The following is a 17888-nucleotide window of genomic DNA, read 5'->3' on the forward strand; positions in this document are numbered from 1 at the left end:
TGACGAACGTGGCGTTTTAGGCCGGCCAATCAGACAGAGAGACGTTTGGGATACAGCTGGAGGCCTTGTGCATCTGCTTGTTTTTAAGACTAAAGCACAAAAAGTTGAAAACTCTGTACCCAAGGAACGCCGCTGGATGGCTGGTGGGCCCTATTTCACCGAGTCAGCCTCAAACAGAGTCAGTTCTACGTCAGTTCCAGTCCCAGAACTAGTCCTGCACGTCCACTGGCTCATCAGACCCCAGGAGCACCTACGAACTTGACCAGATGAATGAAGCAGACTGATCTCCAGTGAGTCCGGAGTCACCCAGGCGGGCTATCTGGGCACGTTCTCAATGGCTGAGACACCCATCCCAAGCCATTCTCCTCCCCTGGCACCTGTAAACCAAGCAGTGTCGTTGAGAGCATCCGGTTAGAGCAGCAAGCTCTAGTTTGGGTTGAAGTTCAGTGAGAACAAGCATGGGGCGGAGCCATCAAGGAAGATCAAGGGTGATCACAGGCGAAGACAGAGAGAGAGGCGGCTTCGGCGAAAGGGCACAGATAGAATACACACATCATCCCTACTCCCTCCCAAACTTCACTAGGAGTAGGCGAGGAATCCAGAAACATACTATACACACACACACGCAGAGCAAGGAGAGCCAGTGACAGCAGACAAAATGTGCCGCCACGCAGTTTAGAAGATGCAAAGCGGAAGTGGAGACAGACTTTGAAACAAAAGTGAGAAGTGGGGCTGAAGACCTGGCTGGGGGAGGGCGCCGGGGGGAGGAGAATCCCTCCCCACTCTCCTCCCCCCTCCCCTCCCTCAGCAGCCTCTTCCCTGTCTCCACCAGACCCTGGAGGCTTACTCAAGAAAAAAAAAAAAAAAAAAAATCACAGAGATTCTCCAGGATACAGCCGACAACTGGTGTGCGGGACTGAAAACAGGAACGGGTTCAGTCTACGGTGCCCTCCCCCCTCATTCCTTTTCCCTATTTGGTTCCCCCAAAATGCTGACACTCGGGCTTAAGGATGGACAGACACTGCAAACTGGGGGTACCCCCGATGCCACAGATCCACATCCAATCATGTCCCACAAGGGAGCACCCCCCCCCACCCCAGCTACCTCCTGTGTATGGCAACTTTCACACAACCTCCTGTACCTGATCCTTAACTACGAGCAGACATCCAAAGACCATCAGCATCACAGAGGCTTTTGAGAAACTCCTTCAACATAAAAGGTCAAGACCAAAAGAAACGCACAAATAAAAGACAGCACACAAAAAATGCAAAGGATAACACCCACCACAAATTCCTATCCTCGGAGGAACACTGTATCCACAAAACAAGAACAGAATGCTGTACTAGTCAACAAGGAATGTGTCAGGGCAGGGAGTATATGGGAACACTTAGTACTTTCCTCTCAATTTTGCTGAGAACCTAAAACTGCTCTAAAGAAATGCAATCTTTAGAAAAGAAAATGTAAGAATGCAGAAACCCAAAATGAACTCTTATAAACCATTTAAATGGTAATAGAAACTTAAACTTTACTGGGAGGGCTACAAGACAGAATTGAAGATGAAGACACAAAGATAAGAAAATTAGAGAATAAATCCATGGTCTAATAGGAGTTCCAGGAAAAGAGAACAAGGAAAAAGGAGGGAATAACATTCCCAAGAAATAATCTAAAAAAAATTCCCAGAAGCGAAGAATTTAAGTTTCTGGATTTAAAAATCCCAAGGGCTCGCCATAATAAATGAAAAAGGAGCATCATCATGAAATTTCAGAACACCAAGGATCAAGAGAGGATCCCAAAGAAAGATCCAGAAAGAAATTAAACGGCACATTCCACATTGAAAATAATCAGAATGACTTTGGATTTCTCAACAGTGATAATTGGGAAACAATGAAATAATGCCCTTAAAAATTCTGAGGGAAAATGGTGTGCTATCTAGAATTCTATACCCAACTAAAATAACAACCCAAAGTACGAGTAGAATAAAACTATTTTCAGAAATTCAAGATCTCAAAACAAAACAAAAACAAACAAACAAAAAACCATATCTCCCAACTATTCTTTCTCCAGAAGCTACTGGGGAATAGAAAATATTGACCAATGTGAAGACATGAAACCCAGGGCAGAGGGTCCAGCACAAGGAGAGAAAACGAGTTCCCAAGGTGATAAGGACAACAGCTTGGAAAAGGACATCTCCAAGACAAAATCAATGAAACAGATCTGATTATCTGATGTGTTGAACTATGTTGAAAAGAGCTTTAGAAGTTCTATCAGAGGGGTGCCTGGGTGGTTCAGTCGGTTAAGCATCCAACTCTTTATTTTGGCTCAGGTCATGATCTCAAGGTTCAGGAATTCAAGCCCCACATCGGGCTCTATGCTAACAGTGTAGAGCCTGCTTGGGATTCTCTCTCTCCACTCTCTCTGCCCCTCCACACCCCCCAAAATAAATAAACTTTAAAAAAATTTTAAAAAGTAGTTCTATCAGGAGATCAGGATGAATTATTGATAGGTCTACAAAAATTCAAGTAAACAAAAATTGAGACAATTAGTGGCTGCATGAAAAATAAGATGTTGCACAGGAATTAGAAATTTAAGTTAATTGTAGCTATAAGTCTATGCTGAGTACAGATTCAAAGTTTGCGATAGAATGATTTTGGAAGGATGGGTAAAGGGAAGTGGAGCGTGCATGCGAGGGTACGTTTTCGGGACAGAAGGAAGGAGGCCTAAGAAGGCCACAGTCGGAATGGAATGGAATGGAATGGAATGGAGTGGAGTGGAGTGGAGTGGAGTGGAATGAAGTGAAGTGAAGTGAAATGAAGTGAAGTGAAAGTGAAATGAAAAGATGGTCTGGAAATTAACTGCAGCACAAGTTACTATTTGTAAATTAAGCAGTAAATTCCAGAAAACAATTTAAAAAAACTAAAAAGTTAAGACAGTTGTCTCTAGGTAGCAGGACCTGGAGTGGGAATAGGTGTTTTTCATTTTAAAGGTTATAATAATGACTTGTTTTTTTAAATGTTTTATTTATTTTTGAGAGAGAGACTGAGACAGAGCATGAGAGGGGAGGGGCAGAAAGAGAAGGAGACACAGAATCGGAAGCAGGCTCCAGGCTCCGAGCTGTCAGCATAAAGCCTGGCACGGGGCTCAAACCCATGAACTGTGAGATCATGACCTGAGTCGAAGTCTCAGACACTTAACCCACTGAGCCTCCCAGGCACCCCCATAATGACTTTTTACACTGTGTTCATATTCACACTTATTAAAAACTGAATGCTATGTTAAAAACTAAAATGTAAGCACAAAAATGCACAGCAGACGTCACGCAGAATCTCAGCAGAATGGCCACTGAAGATCGTGGTGGACGACGGGCCAAGAGCAACAGAAGGCCAAGCTGCCAAGCATTTCCTCAAGGTCATCTCGTCTCATTCCAGCAACTATCCTATCTGGCAATTAGTTCTGGCCCTACTTTCATCGCTATTTTACAGATGAAGAAACTGAAGCTCAGAAAGGTTGGGAGAGGTATCTAAGGACACACAGCTACTACCTTGTGTGGCCTTGAAAGCCCATCCCCAAAGAACATCTTCCAGGCAGAGCGGTGTGAAGAAGTTCCAGTCAGCAGAACAGGAAGGACATCTCAGACACCCTCGGTTTAAGGGTTATAAGTCTGCCTTACTGTTCTCTTCTAGAGCCTTCTCTAGTAGTGGCAAGGCATTTCCCAACTTCGCAGAAAGCTATGGCATTCCCGTAAACTTCTCAAGGACAAAGCCAGGAAGTCAGCCTCGCAGGACTGAGCACTGCAGACACGCGGGAATCTGGGCTGCCCCCTGGGCTCCTCTGGGAGCCCTTAACATCCTGCAGCTACTCATAGAAGGTTCTGCCTCTACTCCCAGAACCACACAACAGTGCAAGGTCCCTATTACCGTACGCCTACATCACACCGTTATATCCACAATGGGGACAAAAACAGAAAACATCAAAACTTCTGTTTTCAAAAAATGAGAACAGGGGCGGGGCGCCTGGGTGGCTCAGTTGGTTAAGCGGCCGACTTCAGCTCAGGTCACGATCTCGCGGTCCGTGAGTTCGAGCCCCGCGTCAGGCTCTGGGCTGATGGCTCAGAGCCTGGAGCCTGTTTCCGATTCTGTGTCTCCCTCTCTCTGACCCTCCCCCGTTCATGCTCTGTCTCTCTCTGTCTCAAAAATAAATAAACGTTAAAAAAAAAAATGAGAACAAACTGAGGGCTGATGGGGGGTGGGAGGGCGGGGAGGGTGGGTGAAGGGTATTGAGGAGGGCACCTTTTGGGATGAGCACTGGGTGTTGTATGGAAACCAATTTGACAATAAATTTCATCTATTTAAAAAAAAAAAACTTCTGGGGGCGCCTGGGTGGCGCAGTCGGTTGAGCGTCCGACTTCAGCCAGGTCACGATCTCGCGGTCCGGGAGTTTGAGCCCCGCGTCGGGCTCTGGGCTGATGGCTCAGAGCCTGGAGCCTGTTTCCGATTCTGTGTCTCCCTCTCTCTCTGCCCCTCCCCCGTTCTTGCTCTGTCTCTCTCTGTCCCAAAAAAAATAAATAAATGTTGAAAAAAAAATTAAAAAAAAAAAAAAAACTTCTGTTTTCATCTAGTCCATCTCACCGTTTTCATTATTTTCCAGTCTATGTTTTGGAACGTAAATAACATATACCATACGCCGCGGTCCGTGTATGCGACATATAAATCAATAAATACATACGTGGAGAGAGACGCAAGTTTGAACGGAAAAACAAGAAAAGCAGTACTTGTTTAGTAGCTGCTGTGTCCTAACACCTCTGTGACAAAAGCACGATCTTCATTTTGCAGATGAAGACACGGGGTCTGAGATCTAAAGCCTTTGTTGGTTTCACGTCCTTATTATTTCCTTTAGCAACGTAAGCCCCAGGAACATAGGAAAAATCGAAACAGCGGCTATCGTTTATTAGGGCCACTTTGTGTAGCCCCTTTTCTCGGTTTTTACCTCACTTTCATCACGGCTCTAAAAGGCACACGGCATGATTCTCTTTTTACTTTAGGAAACTGAGACGGGGCGGGGGGAGATTAAGTGACTTGTCCCAGGTCCTACATTTTGGACGATTTTAGAATGTCCAACGATGGCCCGAAGTAGGACAACCTTTGCTTTCAAATGAAGCCGGTGACTTCAGAAAAGAGAGTGTTGTTTTTTTAAGTTGGTGGGGTTTTTTTCATGCCATTGACTTGTCCAGCCCCGCTGAAACTTTTGCTTAAGAAAAAAAAACTGCCTTGGGCTCTTTCATAAAGGTGCTTGACCAAAGCGGGGGGGAGGAGGGGTGGGGAGGGCTTCCAGAACAAGAAAATAAAGCCTCAGTGAATGAAAAGCCCCATTGAAAAAAGACACATTTCTAGCCAGACAACGGAAACCGAGAGCATTCTAAGAATGTTGCCTGAAGACAGGTCTGCGGGAGGGAGGAGGGCGGAAAGACCACCGCTCAGACCACCACTTCGAGAAGCAGCAACGCAAACAAGGGGCCAGCAGCCGGCCGGCCGGGGGCCTGGACAGTGTCCGCCTGGCAGCCCGACTGGCCGTTCCCTGGAGATTAAAGCAGGAGACTCAGACTCCAGCCGTTCAAAGAAAAATATTCCGGCTCAGCCTGTGACTGCTTCTCTGTTCTTCCTTCCTTTCTTTTCTCTCTTCCTTGCAGAAGAGAAGATCAGAAGGTTTGCCCAAGAGGCAGAAAATCCAGTTATCTTAAAAGGCTCCCGACACTTACCGGGGAACCCGAAGACGTGTGTGTCCGGCTAACCTCTGGGCCCCCAGTTATTCCCCGTTCCCTTCGGAGCACTTTCCACTTTGCTTTTCTGTCAAGTAGGGAGGCGCCCGTGCCAGAGCCCAAATCTGTGAACAAATGTTACGGACTTCCCAGAATGGGCTAGCTCACGGTCCCGAAGAGCACACCCAGCTCTGTGCACCCCTGGGTGCTGCTCATGAAGATAAAGCCGACACCTCGCCTGCTGCACACGTGCCCGATCCGGCTCTTCTCCCAAACGCCCAGGGCACACGCTGTTGGCTCAGTCCCTCTGCACGGAGACCGGGGGCCCACGATGTGCTGAGAACAAGCCCTTCAGTCCGCCCGTCATGCTGTCCAGTTAGATGGGAACCAGCAGGGCTCTCAGAGAAGGGCTTGCAGCTCCCCTTCAGTTATCATAAGCCTCTCAGTAAAGTTCCACTTTACCAGCTTCCAACAATTTTTCAAAGGTGGGCCTTACAAAGCATTCATAACCCGCCTGCCTGCTAGCTGGTAAAAAACAAAAACAAAAACAAAACGAAACGAAAAAACAACCATGTACGTTGGAAGAGGACCACCAGAGGCTTAATTCATAGCTGTGCTATTTTCAAGCTGTGTGACCTTGGGTGAGTTACCTAACCTCTCTGGACCACCGTTTCCTCGCTTGTAACATGAAGAACCGCCTCCCAGAGCCGAAGGGAGGGCCAAATAAACGAATATACAGAGGGTAGTTGACACACGGATGTGAATAAACTCTGGTCACCTCTGTAGAATGGAAATTAACTCCTCATGACTCGCATTTCTAGACGCCAACCAGAGGTGTGGACTTGGTTCGACTCACTGTACCCCAGCAGAAGTCATCAGGCTCCTGGCTTCCTTCAGGGGTGCACCGACCGAAATGTGCCAGCGCAAGCAGTTACGCGATTTCTGTGTGTCTCAGCCCCCTTCTCTCCAAACCTAAAGCTCCCTGGGGCACCTGGGGGGCTCAGTCGGTTAAGCGTCCGACTCTTGATTTCGGCTCAGGTCATGATCTCATGGTTCATGGGTTCGAGCCCCGCGCCAGGCTCCGTGCTGACAGCGTGGAGTCTGCTTGGGATTCTCCCTCTCTCCCTCCTTCTCTGCCCCTCCGTTGCTCTCACTCTCTTGCTCTCTCTCCCAAAATAAATAAATTAAAAAAAAAATTAAAAGCTCCTTGACAGCAAGAACTATTCTAGTCACCCCTTTATTCCCCTGGGACACTGTGCATATATATATATATATATATATATATATATATATATATATGTGTATATATATATATCTACATATACACATATATGTGTGTGTGTGTGTGCGCGCGCACACACACACACACACACAGCAGAAAATACCTCCTAAACAGAGGGCGTGGGGGAGGAGGTCACAGCGAGGAATGTACGGAAATGCAGCACAGTCCTGTCTGAAAGCTGCACCCGTCGGGTGCAAAATCTGAAACCCCAGCTGTACCAAATAAGCACACCTGAGGTTTTATTTCAGCCCCCCCCCCCCCACCAGGGGATGCCACTGCTCTTACAGTTCCAGAAAGCGTATTAGCTACTGCCCCGGAGATTACCTGGACTCACCTCACCGCTTTCTATTCCGAGCGGGGTCGGGAGGAAGCCCTCCCTGTTGAACATCGAAGTACAAGATGTGCACTTGTGTTCTTTCCTCATGAGCACGCTGCTTGCTGGAGGGCCCTGTGGGGGCCTGTTCCCCCTTCGGCTGGCTTGCACCTGAGCCAAATACATCGCTCCCTCTTCTGTTCCGCCACCCGCAGAACTTTGCTGCCGCCCCCGCCGGGTGCCGACCCCGCTAAGACCACAGGGCGCGCGTCTCCCACCCCCTCGGGGCGGCGGTGGGGGGGGGGGGGGGTTGAGCTGCTGCAGACAGCAGCCAAGTTCGCTCAGCTCTCCATCCCTTACAGAGTCCGGAGCGCTCTCTCACAAAGAGCAGGTCTCTGTCAAGGAAGCGATGGCTGACTGTGCTCATCACCCCAGGCTGCTACGGACCCTGCCACCCACACCCAGGCCACCCCTGCCTCCGGAAGAAGACACAGCTGGAGGCCTTCGGGGTCTCAGCACCAACTTGAGGCAGCTGGGTCTGCCCTGAGCCACACACTGACAAGCGTGGCCCCTACTGTGCCTCCTCTGTGAAAAGGTGAACTTTCCCCCCCTTCCAGGATCGTGATTTTGAGCCTTAAAAGTGAAAGCTTAAGTTTGGCTATATAGTAGAAATCTTGCCTTCTCACTTGGAGCTAAGGGCGAACGTGAACCAAAACAGGAAGAGCAGGAAAACAATGAGCGCACGACCCCGGGAGGTGGTCGCCTTAGCAAGGGTGCAGGCAAGAAGGTGGCTTCAACGGAGACAGAAGAGAGCGGAAGTTTCTCTCTCAGGTCAGTCTCAAAGGGCCTCCTCGGAAAGCTGCGTCGGAAAGGATGAGATCCAGTTTGCGGCAAAGGCGAAAGGGCATTCTGGGCAGAAGGTGGACGGCGCACCCACGCCTGGCCCAGGGGGACACGCCGTCGTGCGCCTGGGGGATGCAGGTCCTTCCAGACGTAGGCATGTAAGGTCAGGGGTAGAGGGGTGACGAGGGGCCGGCTCAGACTAAGCCCAGCCAACGTGTTGAGAACCAGCTTTGTGGAAGCAGGAAAGGACTCTGCGCAGACGTGATTAGGCTCTATTTCAAAGAGGCTTCCTAAGGATGGTCTACAGGACAGTATTGCGATATACCGCAACTCAAAGACCGGCCCCACGTGCAAGAGGAAGGAGGGGGAGGCTGGTGACTTCAGGGCCGAAAACAGAAGCTCAGCGTCCCAAGTGCCGGGGACCCTCCAGCCCCGCCCTTGCTGGCGGCCCATCCCCAACACTCCTGCACACCCCAGACACTCGGACCGCAGGCCCCCCGTCCCTGCAGGCAACAGCCTTCCCCTTGACTCCTGCCCAGCTTTCAGGGCCTCAAGGGAAGGTACTGGATGTGCCCCGCCGGCCACAGCGACACAGCACCCCCCCCCAAAGTCGTACCAGAACCCCCCCAAAACTCCAGCTCTGATCTGAGCTGCCACGAACCTCTGTCCCTTCCTCCCCCAATGTCCCTACAGCAAAATTTAAGAATCCTTCGGCCACCGGACAACTACGGTGACATTTCAAGTTGAGTCCAAAATGGAGTCCAAAAACCAAAACAACAAAAACCATAATTAGCACAGCACTCTCAAGCTGCCGCTTTCAGCCTCACTCTGTGATTTCCTCAGGCGCGCTGGGGCCCTCCCCCATGAAGAATGGGGGTGTAGGAGCAGTCGGCCCCCAATATATGATATGGCCATAAACGCATTCAGACCGCGGAATGGTCTCCTATAAACTCTTTGACAGTCCTCCTGGCAGGAAACGCCATTCTAATGTAGATTTCTCCGATTTTCCCTAGAGGAACCCATAAACTCCACAGGTGCTGTTTAAGGAAGAAAAGCCGGGGCGAGGGGCTCACTTGTCCCACCCTGGCCGTTCTGCACCCCCCCCCCAGCTGCTGCGCCACCGCGGCCCTGGAGACATCCGCTGACAGTGCACAGTGCTTCATCCGAGGACGTCCCCAAGCTCTCTCCACGGGAACTACAAAGCAGCGTGGCCCCTCCAGCTGCAGTGAGAACTGAATAGGGGCGAGGCACCTTCAGAAGAAAGCCAGGCAAGATTTTCAGGGAAGAACAAACTACTGAGAAACTTTTCTCCAGAAACAAGCAGGCAGGACCCAAAGAGTGCTGCAGACCTTTATACATGATGTATGTATACAAGATACACAAGATATGTAGGGTATCTTTAGCACATCATATCCTCACTATACCCACTGCTGCTCCTGTGCCCACCTTGTGCAGAACTAATTATTTACGACCCCTTGAGATGCCACTCCAAACAGTGCACTTTGCTCGGAGTACCTGCACCTGCGGCTTATTGAAACGCTAATGCTTTGCCATCGTTCTCCTGACCACAGACCAGTGCTTGTCTGTCTCATAAGCAACGAGCCAACACAAACCCTTCCGCCCCCGAAAGTGGGTGCCGCACTCCCCGAAGCCAATGCACCGTACCTTACAAAAAGCTGGTCATCTCAGGCAGCCCCATAAACAAAGCAGCCCAGAGCAGCCTGCACCCAGCAGAGTGGGAGCGCTCGCGGAGGCTGACGCCTCCCTGGGGCTGTGCCTTTGATCGCGTGGGGAGCCCTTAATGCCCCTGAGAACTGTGCGGTCAGCCTGACACCCTGGCTCCCGGCCCCTGCCCAGAGAAGCAGCGGCAGCCAAGCCAGCCAGGGGAAAGGTTTCAGAGCCAGTATCTGCTCCTGGGGCTACAACAACAACTGGAGGGGAAAAAAAAAAAAAAAAAAAAAAACTTCAGCAGACCTTCCAAGTTGAGCTCCATCTGTCCCAGGCTCCTGCTGGGTCAGATGGCCAATGCCACAGTTTTCTGTCTTCTTAGCACGGAAGTGTTTTGCCGGGTCAGAGTGCTCTCCACGCAGGTACAGGCCAATCTGTCAGTCTAACCACCAGCAGTTAAACCGAGACGTTTTAAACAACGTGCAAGTTTTGTACTTGGGTGGGGGGGAGGGAACCGCGTCCTCTTGCGCAGAGAACAAAGGGTCGGGAGAAGGGCCTCGGCTTTGCCTCGGGAAGCTGGCAGGCCCGTCTGCTGGCAGGTGCCGCGCTGACCCACGGAAGCACGTGCCCTCAAAAATGATCCCCGTGAACACCAGGAGCACACCCCAACAAGGAAAACTCCCCGGAGAGGCACAGATGCACATCCTTAAGCTTCTTTTATTGAAATCCCTTCTGGAGCACCTGGGTGGCTCAGTCAAGCGTCCGCCTTCGGCTCAGAGCATGATCTCATGGCTTGTGAGTTCGAGCCCCGAGTCCGGCTCTGGGCTGACAGCTCGGAGCCCGGAGCCGGTTTCAGATTCTGGGTCTCCCTCTCTGCCCCTCCTCCACCCGTGTGTACACGCGCCCTCTCTCTCTCTCTCTCTCTCTCTCTAAAAAAAAAAAAAAAAAATTGAAAGAAAGAAAGAAATCACTTCTGCCGTGGAAAAAAAACGCCAGCCTACATATCCCTGTTGTAATGGACTCTGAAATCCACGAATCCTGATCAGGTCCTAACTGAAAAAGCAAAGGAACGAAATCATGGCGGCTTACTTCATTTGTGCTGAATACCTTTAACGTTTATTTTTATCTGCTCGTCAGGATCTTCTCTTTGCCCGCAAATACGACGTGGATGTGACCCAGGGTTTCCATGCCACCTACCTTTTGTGACAAAGGCCAAAGTGCCAGATTATTCTTGTCAGCGCCCCAGTCAGCAAAAAGAGCTCTCAGCCGTTTCTAGGTCCAGCTCCAAAAAGGACTAGGAGCTACAGGGTGGAAGGAAGAACCTCATATCGCAGAGCCTTCCCCGGCTGAGCAGTGTCTCTAGAAAGGGCTGGAAGAGACCCCACTCATGCCCAACCTTCCCAGCAAGGGCGGGGGCAGCGCCCCCTGGTGGTTCTGCTGGAGTGAGGCTCCGGGAGTCCAAGCAAACCCCTGGCACGATGGCTTTGTCCATCTGGGGAGGCCGTCAGGCCCAGTGACCGTGCACAGAGGACCTGTTGCGACGTCTGCCCCTTGGCGCGCTGTCTGTAACGGCGGGAAGCTGGACACTTCAGAAACGCCCAACAAGAAAGGAAAGCTTAATGTGGTCTCCGATATCCACACGCACAAAAGCTACGTACACGAACAGTTTCCCAATGATGCAGACGTACTTAGGATATAACGTGCAGCAACAAAAAAAGTCTAAATTGTCACAGAGGGGCACCTGGGTGGCTCAGTCGGCCGAGCATCAGTCTCTTGATTTCCACTCGGGTCACGATCTCACATCACAGTTCGTGGGATCGAGCCCCACGTCAGGCTCTGTGCTGACAGTGTGGAACCTGCTTGGGATTCTCCCTCTCCCTCTCTCTCTGCCCCTCCCCTGCTCTCTCTCTCAAAGTAAACAAACATTTAATAAATAGTTATAGAAATAGAGAGAAATATATATGTACGTGTATATTTTATGTAACATATACGTGTTACATAAAACACATTTATATTTATATATCAGTAACACTGTGTTAATATTGCAATAATGTACCAGGTAGTATTATATAATATAGGTTATGTATTACTCTGTATTACATGGAACATCATATACTGTATGTTTATAATTAACATATATATTACATTTATACTTACATATTGAAAAATGTCTACAGTGATTGCCTCTAAATGAAAGAATTGAAGATTTTTGTTATGCCTCTTTAATCTTTCCTGTCCTGTGCTAACTTTGTAAACTGACGTAAGTTGTCATCATCACGGGGAGAAAATGAGCGAAGAAAAATCTGTCTTCCTTAAGGCTGCATCACAATACCTTTGAACTGATTATGCTCTGCCATTACTGTCAAAATAGGTTTTTGATGTGAACATAGCATTGAGGTGTGTGAGGACGAGAGAGAGCTCAACACATCAGTTCTGTAAGGATGTTTCTGGTGTGAACCGCCCTTCTGAACGCAGATCTGCAAATCCAACAGATGTCAGTGCCCATGTGTCTCCCTGCCATAAACCCCTTTCTTCTATTCCACGTCAAACGCTCTTCCCCCCGGGCCAAGTCCCCTGCACGTTAAATATGACGGGCACTGATTACAGTCACCATACCAGCCGCCAACACAAACACTTGAGACTGTGATGTGTCGGCTTTATTTTTCTTTCTGACCACAAAGGCTAGACGTGATGACCTTCAAAAAGCAGAAGAGTCTCCATCTGTCCAGCACAGTGTCCTGTGTTAGAGGTCATGATAACACCGGTAACAAATACACACGTCTTGGTTGTTGTTTTTTTTTCCTAGCAATTTTATTTTATCTTTTTTCAATATATGAAGTTTATTGTCAAATTGATTTCCATACAACACCCAGTGCTCATCCCAAAAGGTGCCCTCCTCAGTACCCATCGCCCCCCCTCCCCGCCCACCCACCCCCAATACACACGTCTTGTGATGCCTCTTTGTGCCCACTGTACGTTTCATCCCCCTGGAAAGCCCACACCCCTCATCTGTGATATGAACTCCTACTCATCCTTCAAACTCCAGTTCTAGCATCTCTTTTCTTGTGCGGTGGCCCTGACCTCCCTACACAGACCTGACCACTAACCTTCTTTGTTTAGGTTTAACAAACCTCCAGAAGCCAGACTAGAGAGACAGACTCGTGGCTGAGGCAGATAAAGGGTACTGCGGTATGGTACCTATGCAGAGGAGGCCAAAAGGTGCTACAGAAAAACGGAGACTCGGGACTCTGGCGTATGTTAAGTGGAGAGCAGCCCTGAAAATAGGAAGCTTCTCTGAAATACCGTATACAGAGCACTTGGTCCCTCCACTCCCATCCTGTGGCCACAGGCAGAATGTCAGGACACAGGCATTCACCCCCAGGCAAAACACACAAGGGTTCCTCTCCGTGTAAACTCAATCAACCGAGAAGTAGGCCCGCTCTTAAAGACACAGTCTTCAATTTAGAAAGTTCCAGAATACCCGCTGATTCGCTCCTGGGCACCCAAAAAAGCAACACTGCCAATCCACAAAGCTCCATCTGAGGACACACAGAGCTCCCAGCGGACCTCCTCTCTCATTCTTACACACACATGAAAATCCAAAGGTCACAGCATCTGAAGGACTGAAGCGGGAAAAGAATATCCAGGAGGAAAACCAGGGATACAAAGAGAATCAAAACAACACAAAACAAAACAAAACACAGTGACTTGGGTTATCCTCTGAGAGATCGGGGGGCCATACTTGGCCACCAGCCCATTCAACGAGAGACCAAAAATCACAGAGAAGGAGCCCTTCGAGGTGACCCGGGCCATCCTCTGGTTTTAGAGCTAAGGGATAGTCTTGGACCAGCTGGGCCGCTATTCACAGAAATATCACACAGAGAGGGGCTTCAACAAAAAGCATTTCTTTCTTACAGTTCTGGAAGCTGGAAGTCCAACATCAAGGTGCCCAGACTCAGGGACAGTGAGGAACTGCTTCCTGGTTCGGTCGTCTTGCTGTGTCCTCACATGAAGAGGCAAGGCAGCTCTCTGGGGTCCCTTAGGAGGGTACTAATCCTATTCATAAGCTCCTCCCTTGTGACCTAATCACACCCCATAGGCCCCACCTCCTAACACCACCACATTGGGGCTTAGCTTTCAACCTATGAATTCGGGGAGGACAGGAACATTATTCAGTCCGTAGCAGGGACCCACGGCTGCTGGAGAGCTGAGTAGGAAGGCTGTGGGTAGGAAAGCCACACGCATTTCCACAGGAAAGAGTTTTAGCCATTCGGTTATGTTGTTCCTATATACAGACAATTCTCCTACAACGCTGGTTTTTGAACTGCAAATCGGTCCCAGCAGATCGACAGATGACAGAACAATTTGACCACTTTGTGAATTTTCTGTGTGCTTAGGAGTGCCTTCTCATGCAAGAAACACTAAGGCGGACGCAGAAAAAAAGGCGCCCAGCTCCACAGAGCTGCTTGGCAATGAGCAAACCGGGGACCCCCTCAAACCGGGACCGGCTACCTCCAATCGCCACACGTGCCACGCCCACCCACAGCTGTTGGACCCTTCCACACGATTCCACGCCTCCCTCCTTTCCCTGCTTCTCACAAGCTGCAACCCCTCCGATGCACACAGAGCTTCATTCGTGTGATCTTACACTTCACAGTAAGGTTCCACATTTACGGTGGGATTTATGTACTTCCTAACCGTTTTGCATATGTAAAACTGTGCTTTCCTTTTCTGATAGGATTTTTTCCTCTCCCCCGCCCCAAGCCCCCCAGTGTGTCATTGATGAAGTTTCTGAGTGCTATGCCCATAACCCCGGTTCTCCTATAACCCCTTATGGTGCAATTTTTGACGATGCAGTCACTCTGAGGCACACATATGTCTTGTTACAGCAGGATCGACTGCATAATGTATTGCTATATGCCTGCACACAAACCAGTTCCAGGAGTCTCTCTGATCCTTGAACGAAGACACAAAGGCCATGGTGTGCTGATTCTGCTTTGGAAAATGTGATTGCCGCCACCGAATCGCTCCTAGTGCGTTATTTCTGGCGACCCCGAAACTTTTCATCTCCTGCTTGACCTTCTCCCCACAGTGATGGGGCTGGAATCTCTTCCTGGGCTAAGGCCATTTGTCGGGTTTTGTTAGCATGAAAGAAATCTGCGGATCATCCATTTTCCCTCCCACCGCATACAAAATAAAATTCAAGCATAAATAATGAAATCTTCATTCCCGGCTTCTGTTTACAAGACGGTAGCCGAGTCTCGGGGAAGCTGTGAGGCTTGCCCCTGGGGTCCTGTGCCGCCCCTCGCCCACCTGGTAGCTGTGTGACCTTGGGCAGACTCCCTGACTCTCTGAGCTCTGGTTTTCTCTGTCATGAACGGAGATAACAAGGTTCACTTCAAAGAGGTTTTGTGAGGGGTGAGTAAGATAATGGAGTATTTAGCGCAGTGGCTGGCACTTAAGTGTTTTCCCGTTGATTGTATTTCTTTCTTTATTTTTAGGACTAGTCAAGCTGATGTCTTTGCTGCTCACAAATCCCCTCATCTGTGTCTTGTGTTATTTGCCTACATTGCAACCCCCTTCCCTCCCCGACCTCACCTCTAATTTGGAGCTTAAAAATTGCAAAAGAGGAGTGACTGGGAAGGTACAAAGCCTCTTAATTTGGGGGGCCAACTCTTTTGGCCCATCATGGCCAGGTTCTCCTCTTTGGCCTCTCCTTGCCCTTCATTAGCTCGGAGCTGTCGTTCGTTCATACACCCAACATTTGCTAGGTGCCCAGCATACGCTGGGTAGTTGCGTGATCTGGGTTCCAAGAGCCTCCGTTTTCTCAGCAAAATGAGGGCCATAATACCTATATCATGAGGTTGGAAGGCTTAAATGGCGCTAGGACCGTAAAGCACCTTTACGCTGCCTCGCACACAGTAGGTGCTCAACAAAGAGTAGCTTTCATCCGCATCATCGTGGTGAAAATGACTAAGCCTCAGCCCTGCTGTCAGGAAGTTTAAAGTCCAAAAGCATAAAGAACCCCCCCTTCCAATGCACTAGCACAGACCTGCTGCGGTTCCTATGCCGGGAAGGTCTGCAAACCTCTCTCCTACAGACCCAGACTTGCTGGAGCAGACGTTTCACTGGCTACGAAACAATGAGTCTGATTATGCATGCATAGCACTGAAAAGGCAGCAAGCTTGCGAAGGTATGATTCAGCACTGCCTGGTGCAGTAATTAGAAGTATTTTGGTTGGTTCTAGGTCAGAATGACCCAGTTTACTGCACCTTTTTTTTTTTCTCACTGTGGAAGTCTGTGGTGAACTTTAAAACAAAGCTTGGGAAAAGATAACTGCTCTGTGGCTTTTGCTCAGAAGAAAGACATTATCGGCTCTGCTCCGCAGAAACAAGCCCTCATCACGGAAGCCATTAAGGCTCAGTCTTGGATTTTACCAGAAAGAAGGACAGTCTCCCACCCCACCCCCAACCGGAGTTCCTAGAAACTCACCCGTCTGTTTCCCCAGCACCAAGTATAACATAAGTACCAAGAGAGTGTTTATTGGAGGAGTGCTCCTATAGGCAGTTAACTTTCTAAAAGTAAGAAAAAAAGAAAAAAAAAGAAGAATGAATGACCCAAAATATGTGATATTTGCTAAACTCTCCAGGAATAAAGTAACATTTTCTACTTTATTCCTGCTGATGGTGACTCATTGGCAAAGATAGTGTCTACATGTGTAATATGACATGCTAAAGGACCAAAAAAAGCACAAAAGCCATAACAGAAGGCAGAGAAAACACACATAAGGATAGAAAGTTAGATCACTCACATCCTTGGCAACTAACAGAATAGTATTTTTTTTTTTAATGCAATAGAAAAAAGACTGGAAGGAAATACATGAAAATTTTAACAGTGGATGTTTGGGGAAATGGAATTATAGACAAATGTTTTTTCTACATTTTTTTTTTTACAAATGGTCACATGCACGGGGCGCCTGGGGGGCTCCGTTGGTTGAGCGTCCGACCTCGGCTCAGGTCATGATCTCGCGGTCTGTGGGTTCGAGCCCCACGTCGGGCTCTGTGCTGACAGCTCGGAGCCTGGAGCCTGCTTCGGATTCTGTGTCTCCCTCTCTCCCTGCCCCTCCCCACTCACGCTCTGTCTCCCTCCATCTCTCAAAAATGAATAAACGTTAAAAAAAAAAAACAAAAACAAAAAAAAACCCACAAATGGTCACATGCGGTTTGTATAAACACCTCTTGGGAATGAGGGGGCAGGATACTAGTCATGACATTCCATCAAGGTGGAGTCCACTAGGGGGCGCTGCACAATATGGGGCAGGTGAGGGAGGGCTGGAGCGCTGGAGCCACACTGGCCTGACGCTGCCACTCCGCACCGGGCAGGTCCTGGCGCCTCTGTAAAAGGGGAGCCCAGGCTAGGGGCCTCTTTGGCAGCAGCCTTCGGCTCTAGCTCAACAGCTACTCATGCGTTTCAGGGGACGACTCTCCTGGGGTAAACTGGACACCCTACTCGTGGAATGAGTGGGGAGCAAATGTCCCCAGACTGGTCCTCCAATTCAGGCCCCGAGTCCCTGCCTGAAAGTGCCCCCTTAACACCAGCCCACTCACCTGTGGAACTCCTTCTCCCTGGAAATGGACCCACACAGGGGCCGACAAAGTTCAGAGCTGGGATGGGCGGGCTTGGACACAACTTCTCCGACCCAAGGGAGACTTGGGATGCCCCCGCTCCACAAAAACCAAAACTCACCGTCTTTCTAGGCCGGGCTCGGGTCCTACTCGCTCCAGGCAACCTCCCAGATTGCTCCCATCCCCACTCTAACCCCTTTCTTTCTTTGAATTGTGCTTATTGAATCTGAGCAGATACAGAAGAACGTGTAGAAGATACTTGTTATGAAAACTCATGATACAACGAACAGCTATGGGCCTCTTCCTGTTTAAAAACAAGAACATCAGTGGATGGCTGGGTGGCTTAGGTGGTTAAGCGTGCGACTCTTTGTTTCAACTCAGGTCACCATCTCATAGTTTGTGAGC

Source organism: Lynx rufus, unplaced genomic scaffold (assembly GCF_022079265.1).
Source record: "Lynx rufus isolate CCGP_SWC_20201006 ecotype Redwood Valley unplaced genomic scaffold, mLynRuf1.p SCAF_8, whole genome shotgun sequence".
Lineage (NCBI taxonomy): Eukaryota > Metazoa > Chordata > Mammalia > Carnivora > Felidae > Lynx > Lynx rufus.